The sequence below is a fragment of the Marmota monax genome, unplaced genomic scaffold, assembly GCF_021218885.2.
Source record: "Marmota monax isolate L192 unplaced genomic scaffold, Marmota_monax_Labrador192_F-V1.1 WCK01_AAM20220418_F8-fsc00050, whole genome shotgun sequence".
NCBI classification, from domain to species: domain Eukaryota; kingdom Metazoa; phylum Chordata; class Mammalia; order Rodentia; family Sciuridae; genus Marmota; species Marmota monax.
In genome coordinates, this window is record NW_026694552.1 from 8,022,899 (window position 1) to 8,033,433 (window position 10,535).

At 35.8% G+C, this 10,535-nt stretch overlaps 1 pseudogene; it reads left to right on the plus strand.

Moving 5' to 3' along the window:
- Positions 1-8,589: 8,589 nt before the first annotated feature.
- LOC124076736 (serine/threonine-protein kinase VRK2-like) lies at positions 8,590-10,332 on the plus strand (annotated as a pseudogene).
- The last annotated feature ends 203 nt before the right edge of the window (positions 10,333-10,535 follow it).

The following is a 10,535-nucleotide window of genomic DNA, read 5'->3' on the forward strand; positions in this document are numbered from 1 at the left end:
AAATACATGTCTGAGAAATGGCCCAGGTGAAGATCAGTCAGGGCTTTGCATTCTTGGCATACCTAGCAAAAGCATGCAAGGATGCTCAGGAACCATGGCAGATTGCCCCTCACAACAACCATTATCATCATCATCATTATATTTTTATTCATTACTATTATGACCAGGAATAAAATAGGATGACTTTTCCCCATGTTTATATCTACACACATATCCCATAGTCTATCTACTCTGGTATAATCATATCTTAACTAATCACATCTTCAATGACCTTATTTGCATATGAGTTTACATTTCAAGGTGCTGGCAGTTAAGACTTCTAGGACTTCAATATGTCTTTTTGAGAAAATAATTCAAGTCATAACATTGATTAACTGTTTTACAGAAAATAAAGTCGAGGCACGAGAACATTAAAAATCACCCATGGTCACTGCTCTAAATTCTATGCCATTCTGAATTTGGACCCTTCCCCATTTTTCTATTTATTTATTTTACCAGGGATTGAACCCAGTGGTGCTTAACCATTGAGCAATATCCCCATCCCTTTTTAAAATATTTTTTATTAGAGACAAAATCTCACTAAGTTTCTTAGAGCTTCACTAAATTTCTGAGGTTGGCTTTGAACTTGTGATACTCCCGAGCCTCTGGGATTATAGGCATGCATCACTACACCCAGCTCTTCCATCTTTAAGAACTTCTGCAGGCTTCCCCTTGTCTAACTACTTGAACTTCTGACCCATCCTCTATGTTGGCTTAGTATCAGATCGCACACCTTCCTGTGTCCTGTTCTGCTGGTTGATCCATGCCTATGGGCGATGGGAGGCATTCCCCATGTCTCTGAATACTCCAAGGTGAAGACATGGTAGACATTGGAGCACACTTGTGTTTTTGCTTCAAAATTAACTCAGAATGAGCCTCCCAGAGAACATGTAGGCCAGTAGAAAATTAACATAGACAGTATTCATATATAAAAGAGTTTACTGTGGAAATCTTCTTAGAACAGCAAGAAAGTCATCATAATATTATTTTAACTGATACAAAACAAAACTAACATACCTGACAGAGCACTTTTTCAGAGTATCACAGGGCAAGTATGAGCTAGTGAGACCTTTCAGCTTAAAGGCTTTTCTGGCTCAAGGGATTTGCTCACGTTCCTCTGCCATTATAAAACCGCAGGTGATTCAGAGATTCTTTTAGTGGATTAGTGTTTCAAAAGCCAAAGCCTCTGGGCAAGCAAACTTTCCCTCATTCTCCTTGGAACTTTTTTTTCTTAATTGCTGAAGGCATTTCATGTACTAATTGGGAAATTCTTATCTTCTGGTGTGCATTCAACTGCACAATACTTACATAAAGGCTATATCAAGTTCATATCTATCACTGAGTGCACTTAACAGTGTTATTTTATATTATTAAAAATGCTCAGCACCTAAAACCTCTTGTTGCATTTATGTTTAGAAAATGTCAACTATATAAAGGGAGGAGAAAAGATCTAAGACTGATAATTAGTTGAATTCCCACAATGTAGAAAAAAATCAAGACACTTTCAAAGCACCTAAAGAACCTATAAAAGGAAAAGTCTTCCATAGCATTTATATTTGTGCCATCAATTTTCAAAACTAGTCAACTGGCATGGTTTCTTAAGTCATTCTTGGCTGTTAGAATAGAATTGGTAGAGTTGGTTCTTCAACTTGTACCATAATCCTCATCTATCATTTTAGATTAAAAAGAAAAATAGAAATTTGGGTGTAGTGGTGTGTACCAATAGTCCCAGCTGCTTAGGAGGCTGAGGCAGGAGGATCAATTGAGTCTAAGAGTTCATGACCAGCCTAGGCAACACGTTAAGACCTTATCTCAATAGCAAAAAGCTACTCAGGAGACTGAGGCAGGAGGATTGTAAGTTCAAGGCCAACCTGGACAATTTAGGGAGACCCTGTCTCAAAGTAAAGTAAAAAGGTCTGGGGTTGTAGTTCAGTAGTACAGGGCTCCTGGGTTCAAACCCCAGCACCACAAATACTACACACACACACACACACACACACACAAGAGAATGTGGTACTTTGGTGTATAAGGGTACACTGACCCATTTCCTACCAGTGTCTGGACATACCAGGACAAGAGCCCATATATAGTATTAAATGTATCGTGGACACTGTATGAGGAATATTTTATAACTCTGCATTAAATACCTGATAATTATCATATATAGTTTTCTATGAAATATAAAATGTTGTCTGTGCCAGAGTAATTCAGCAACAATGATTACTTCCAAGTGATATTTATTTAGATTTGTTAATGACTTTAAAGATAGTAAGAGGTAAGTGAAAGGACTTGCCTGACTGGATCATTTGGACCCAAAGTGCAGACACAGCCCCATCCAAGTCACAGTATGCCTAGTCAAGAAAACTTAAGGAACCAGTAGCTCTGATGTCTCAGCAAATGCTATCTATAGTGTTAGTCTGTATTGGATCCCTCCTTCTGTCAGATGGGAGCTGGACAAAGTGTAGAAACAACAACTGGATGACTGTAATAGAAACATAACAGAGCACCATTTTCCTGTGGCTATAATGTGAAAAGCCAAAAAAGAATAGTCAGGCTTTCCAGGTGTCCTGGAAGATGCCATGGACCAAAGTCATGACAACATGTACAGTTACAAGGGCAACATGTCAGAGCTAAATAGGAAAGCTAAAATCTAGAATCAGAGTAAGAGCAAAACAAAACAAAATAAACACAACACCAATGATGTCCACAACAATCTAAGAAGCAAAGAATACTTGAGTGAATTAAATTAAACATTAAGAAATTCTAGAGACAAAGTGAGTGCAAAAGTCTCTCAAATTTTTACACTCAATCATAGCACAAGCTTAAATGAGTTGGTATCCAGAGATCATACAAAAGTGACTTGACTAGAAGAAAGAGTTCGGCTTATCTGTACTCATATTGGACTCTTGCCTTATTTCTTCTAGCTTGGTGCTCACCTTTCTTTCTTATACCTGCATACCTGATTTGATAATCTCAAAATCCTAATATCTCTAGACCTGGTACTCTGCCACCCCCTCACTACATTGTCTCTCTTTGAACTTCAATCTCTGTTTGTTTCCTGATATACATCCAAATGCTTTGGTAATAGCCAAATGCTTCTAAGTAAGTCCTTCCAAGTGTCTGGGGAACCCAACTACAGTCCTTAATGAAATCCAGCTGATGCCCCTTATCTGCTTATTTATTGCCTACTGTTAGACCTTACCAATGTGCTACACAATGGTCCAGATGGCCTCTCTTTGCACAATAAATGCTTATTGAATTTAACTTTCTGATATCTGATATAAGAGAGATTATATGCAAAAATAGGCATGGGCATGGTTATGAAAATAGGATACTTTTGCTTCTCAGTTGATGTAGTAGGTATACTTTTCTCAATTTCTCCCACTAAGTACAACTAAAAACACTGGATAAAACAAATATAAGAGGACTCTGGAAGGTAGAGAGATGAAAGAAAACCAACTGGAGACTCTGGAACTCAAGGAATGACACTATGTTATGGGGACAAGTTCTCAGCCCTCACATCTCCTGGTGAGAGAACTTCTATTATCTTCGTGGTATACATTCCCAGATGCTGCAACATTTACTCAGTACTCATGTCTTTTTCTTTCTCTCTTATGGAAGCACCCATCCCCAAATGACTTTACAACCTGTTCTTCAGGTTGTAAATTGAACCAGACTTCAATTTAAAAGGGAACTCCAAAGCTGCTCGCCCAAACTCATGCTGCCCCCTCTCACCTTTGAAGCAGCCAGAGCAGTCCCCGACCTTTTGTCCTTACAGCAGTAAGGAGTTCCTAAACTTAGAGGGGGCAAAATTAGAAGCCAAAATTAGACAAGCAGTTGGTATAGATAGGAAAATCAAGTAAAATCAGATCAAGGAGGCCAATTTTGAGTGAGTCCAATAAGTTGGAGACTGTTCCCTGAAGGACTGAAATGTTAATTCCTTCACAGCCCTTCCTTCACCCTTATCAAGAACCTGCCCCTGCTCTAGTCTATTGCCAGGATAACCTGTCCCAGGAATAGCCCCTCCCTACAGGGAGCCATAGGTTGGATGATTTACTTGGATTTTCTTTTTACTTCACATTTCTCAGACTTGGAACTGACAAAGCAGGCAACCCAAAAGCACCAACAATACAGAAAAAAAATCTAATCATTTAAGTCATCTCTTAGGACTTTCCAGGAAAGGGAAGTTTTAGTAAGACAGAAAACTTTTAGACAGTAACTTCTTTGCTCCAGCAAAACACCACAGAATAAATATCTCTCCTGCACCAATGCCAGCAAAGGTCAACTGACAATTCTAGACTTACATCCTACACCCCCACCTACAGCAAGCCAAGTAGAGAAACCAGACTTTCATGTCAGCTAACCAATAATGATTCCTCCTCCTTTCCCTTGGTGTTTGTGGAGACCACTAGAAAGAGCCAAACTTTCCTCAATAAGAAGAAGCCCTCAATTTCAAGTGTGAACCAAAGCCAAATGAGAAACCTGGACTTGTACTTTCACCTGAAAGATATAGTGAAGCTCCACCCCTTCCCCTTCTAAAGCAATGCCTAAGAAAGCCATCTAAAATAGAAGTCTAAAGTGAGATTCTATGTCTCTTGGTATAATATTAAACTTCTCAGATTTTAATAATAAATCATTCATATCAAGAACCAAGATAATTTCAAACTGAATGAGAAAATTCAACAGCCACCAATACTGAGATGAAAAAGACATTAGAATGATCTGGCAAAGCTTTTAAAGTAGTCATGGTTATAATGCTTTCTATGTTCAATCATAAACACACTTGCAACAAGTGAAAAATTGGAAAATCTCAGAAAAAAACTAGGAGAGGTAAAGTAAACCAAATATATATTTTAGAGCTTAAAAACATAATAACAGGATTAAAAAAGGACTTCACAGATGAGTTCAAAACAGGATAGAATGGATAAATTAACTATAACATAGAACAAAAAATATTACCCAGTATGAACAAAAAAGAATGAATAGACTGAAAAGAAAAGGAACATACATGCAAGGACCAATGAATCTATAACAAAAGGCCAAACATTCATGTCATCACAGTTTTATAAAAGAGGAGAAAGTGAGCAAGGCTAAAGACAAACAAAAACAAAGGATAAACCTTCCCCAATTTGTCAAGGGACATAAATCTGCAGATGAAATTCAAGAAAATGAACAAAGCCCAAACAAGATAAGCTGAAATGAAATCCACACAAAGTTACATCATATTTAAACTTCCAAAAATTAAAATCAAAGGAAAAATTTGAAATCTGCCAGAGAAAAACAACATATTATACGTGGAGTAAGAACAATTCTTATGATAGCAAATTTCAAATCAGAAAACGTGAAGGCCTGAAGGAAGTGGCACAATATTTTTCAAGTTTTGAAAGAATTGTCAACCCAGAATCCTACACCCAGAAAAAAAAATATCCTCCAGGGAAGGGAAGATGGCAGAATGAGTTATGCTTAGGCAGTCTGGCACCTGATGTCTGGCCTCTGGGCCTGGGGCAGACTAGCCCTGGGATAGCTGTTTGTGTTTGCTGGACCATGTGAGAATCGTTATCACACACAAAGAACACTTGCCTGACATTTAGACGCTTTTGTATTCATCTCAAAACAAAATTCTGAAATCAGAATGTGGCAGGTATTTCTGTTGTCTTCTAGAGTGTGTAGTCCTGCTTCTTTTATCCAGCCATTTCCCTATTGAAATGTGCCTACCTTTCTACACATTACCTTCATGGTTTGAAATGGAAAAGACTGCTTTTCTTTTGTTCCACCTTTCAGATTCAACACAGAAAAAAGCCCTTTTATTCTTTGAAAAAGCAGCTTAAAAATTACAGATGAGAAATGTTGTCATTGATAATTACATGCTGCTTAATACGGTCACTTTATCTTTTACTGTAATGCTAGATTATAGTGGCCTAGTTCTTTAAAAGTTTGATGATTCAGATATGTAGGGAGTTATTTTGTTTTGTTGTCATTTTCCTCCTCTTCTAAATTTTTAGTTTATGTTTTAGTTTTTCTTGTCAAGTATTTAAATAGTTTGGCTCAAATAGTTTGTTTACAATTAAAATGGATATTATAGCATTTAGTAGAAGAAATAGTTTGGCTTATCTGGAAAGAATGTCAGCATGACTTGGTATAGACTTAATACATGTTGTGAATATTTTATAATGTGGAATGATCATTGAAATATTAAGGACTCTAGTAATTGTATTTCCTGAATAAATGTATGTTTATGAATTTAAAAAAAAAAAAGCCCTTGGTTATCCTGCTGACTTCTCCAAGAAGAAAAAAACAACTGAGATGGCTCAATTATCAAGAAATTATTTTGCAAGCTGAAGGCTGATGTTTACTTTGAAACAGTTGCTTAGGTTGTGGTACTTGTGAATTTTTCACCTTTTTCTCCAAACCAGAAGAGTAAATAAATGGAAAGTACGGATGACTTCAGGTTTGTTTTTTTTGTTGTTGTTGTTTTTTTAATGTCTTCTAGTTTGGCCACTATTATGATGAGCACATTTGAGACTGCAGCAATAAGTTAAAAATATCTGTTGCAATTTGAAAAGAAAGAGACATTAAAAAGTTTCATATATGTCTAAATCCTGGTTAATCTTGTGGACAAAAGAGGTGCAGTTTTGCAATTAACCCTTTGATGTGATGAAGAAGCATAAAGACAAGATATCAAGATTGATTTCATATCTGAATAAACCTAAAGAGATTTTATACAAATACATAATTTTACATGTGTAAATCCACATTTTTGGATGAAAGGAGAAATTTTTCTCCTGGAGAAAGAAACTGTTGTTGACTTTTTCAAAAGTCTTGGGACATTTGCTATTTTAAATTTTTTTCATTCTTTTCCAGAAGGACCAGACTGTGCAGCAGGTAATCCTAGGAGTGCATGCTTATGTTTAGTTGAAGGAATTATAAAAGCAAACAACCCAGTTTGAGCCCAGTGATGAAACACTATTCACCTCCTTAAGATGACAATTTTATGCATCTTGTTTTGTGGAGTCGTATACCAATCAGACTTAGTTTTCCATGTGGCTAAAGCTAGCAGAAAAGTAGCATGAGTGACTTTTTAGTTAAGAGGGTGTGATGGACCCTATAGTATGATATGCCTTTAACTTTGGACTAAGGTAGTAAAAGAAAAAATGAGATGTTTCTATATAGTCCCTTTCTCCCAAGAAAATGAAACAAAAATATGTAGCATCATCTGACTTTTTGGGGGGAATTTTATATTACATAGTTCCATTTTTTATAAAATCATAAGTAACTCTTTTCCTTAAATCCAGATGGGTACTTGGATTTATTTTTCTAGGTGACAGGTATAATGTTAAACTGAAAAAGGTTGGGTACATTTCCCCAGTTGGAATTGGACTTTCTCATCAGCAAATGGGTCTTTTTCAGAAGCTGTGTTCCCAATCCTGTAGTTGTGTCTAGAATGACAGGATCTGGAAAACAACTTCAAATAAGAAAAATAGTTTAAATAAGAAGTGTGGATCTTGGGTTTGGCTCATTATAGATTGAGAAAAAATTCAGGGTTTGAAAAAAAAATCCTGAGAAGTATGACTCTTCCTTTTTTCTCCTTTAACAGTTATATGATGAACAGACTATAGTGGAAACCTGTCCTTGCTTTCAAACAGAGGACCATTGTATGAGATGTCAAGCATTTCATAAGAAGCATGAAAATTTTATTAATGATTCATAGTAGAGAAAGAATTTTAAACTTATTAAATGAAATTAGGAACAGGTAATATTATTAGATCATCTCTGTTTTCTGTATGGTTGCTGAGGGCCATAGGTGCTGTGATGCTGAGAACATAGGGCAGATTTACCAAAAGTTGAGAGAGATAGAAATTGCCAAAAATGTGAAATGGTGAGCATTTTTATGATTAGATTGGTGAACCAGTTTGATTTAAAATAAAAAGCTTTTTCACATGCACAGAAAATATCCTCCACAAATGAAGGGAATCAAGACATTTTCAGACATGGGCAAACTCAGTGGATTTGTTGCTAATAGACACACCCTAAAAGAATGGCTAAGTAGATGTTCTCTAAACAGAAAGGAAATAATACAAAAAAAGAAGCCTGGAATATCAGAAAAGAAGAAAAAAGCACAGCAACAATTTTTACACAGTAAAGATAATATGGATGAATAGTACAGGTTTTTTTCTCTTGATTTTTCTGAATTATATTTAACAATTGAAATAAAATTACTACACTGACTGATGTGTTGTTTTAAATGTGTATGAATAAAATATTTAAGACAATTATAAACAGGAAAGTATAAAGGGACATTAAAGGAGGTAATGTTTTCACACTTTACTCAGACTGGTAAAATAGTGACACCAATACACTGTGATAGGTTACATGCATATAATGTAAGACATCAACTGACCACTAAGCTATACATACAAAGAATTACATTGCAAGACACCATAAATAATCAAAGTGGAATTCTAATAAATATTCAAGTAACCAACAAGAATGAAGAGATGATAAACAAAGATAACAGAGCCCCAGTAGCAGAAGATATTGAGGCCCAAAGTGATGCCACCAAGAAGAAATGAGAAATATAAACTTCATGTTACACTTCCAGATGGCAATGTTCTGGCTAGTTTGAAGGGAAAACAACGGTTGTGGGGCAAGATGATTAGCAATGGAGGATTTGAATTGATATATTTAGCTTTCCCCATAAATAAATGAGACTAACAAAGATTCAAGGCATGTAATAAGAGTGCAATAGCCCAAGTAAATGGCCCATTATTTTTGAAATTTAAAGTTTATCTGAGAACTACAAAAAAAAAAGACTTTATATAAAAGTAGATATGGGCTGGGATTGTAGCTCAGTGGTAGAGTGCTTGCCTAGCATATGTGAAGCACTGGGTTTGAATCTCAGCACCACATATAAATAAATAAACAAACAAATAAAGGTCTACTGACAACTAAAAAAATATTTTAAAAGTAGATATAACAGACAACTTGATTATTTAGGAATTCTGTTTAATGGATGTGGTCTAACTGAATTCAAGGTTAGATTACAGATTTATGGTAATAGGATGGCAAGGAATAAACTGATCTCAGACACAATAGTACTTTAAAAAAGCCAACTGTCTTACAGCTAGGTATCTGAATGCTGTATGTACTGGAATATATATGTGGAAATGCATATGATTTTGGTAATATAAAAGCAGCTAATTTACTTCTAGGTTACAAAAATCAAGATGGATTTGTTACTAATAGACACACCCTAAAAAATGGCTAAGTAGATGTTCTCTAAACAGAAAGGAAATAATACAAAAAAGAAGCCTGGAATATCAGGAAAGAAGAAAAAGCACAGCAGCAATTTTTGCACAGTAAAAATAATATGGATGAATAGTACAGGGGGTTTATCTTACTGATTACTGACTTACCTACAGAAAATTTCCCAATGGAAATCATAAACAGTTTAAAGAAAATTCTAGAGAAGACATAATGGAATAAGAGAGATTATACCAAATTGGATGTCCATAAGGGAGTATGTCTAGACAAAGTTGAAATCCTAAGGGACTTCTATGGTTGTCATGCTGGAAATTTCCCTGGAAACAGAAGCTGAAGGACCCTGTTTCTATCCAGAATACCAAAATAAAATCTGTTGCATCATCTCCCCAAGTAAGTGCTTACATGGGCTCATTTTGGAAGCAGATGCTAGAGTGAAACCCAATGCCTTTCCAATTCTCCACTTGAATGGAGTTAGATGGAAAGGAAGTGAAAGATTAGAAATCATTTATACCTGAAGCTTCCCAGATTTCCCTACCATGGAATAAAAACAAGTAAGTGAGAAAGTGAAGAAGCCCAATCTTTGGCAAGTATACTCATTGTTTAGCCTATGATGAAAAGCCAAATTATCAAACACTCATGATAATTGTGAACACAGAGAGGATGATTTTAGGGCCACTGGAATTTTCCACTAAAAGGACAGGGAATAAATGTACATGCTTTAGTCAAAAAGTTGATTCATGAAAGGTCATAACAAAGCAAATCAATCAGATGCAAAATAGGTTAACAGAAAAAAAGTGCTGAGAGAAGTGAGAGAAGTTCTGAGTGCTGGCCACTTGAAGAAAAGGGCAAAAAGAGGAAACACTTATTGGATGAATAAACAATGAAGCAACTCAGGAAAGCACAAGAAGACAAAAGTATTGTATTTCAAGAACTTTTGAATGAAGTAAACAGCTTTTATTCCCACAAAAGTCCAGCTATATACAACTCCCTAATTCATTTTATGAACTCTGTCACATTCTAAAGTCCAAATAAATACCAAATGTAAAGATCTTCATCTTTTTTAATATATATTTTTAGTTGTAGATGGACACAATGCCTTTATTTTATTTATTTATGTGGTGCTGAGGACCAAACCCAGTGCCTCACACATGCTGGGCAAGTGCACTACCACTGAGCCACAACCCCAGCCCAAGATCTCCATCTTGTTATACATACAGTTCCATGATTGGTATGGG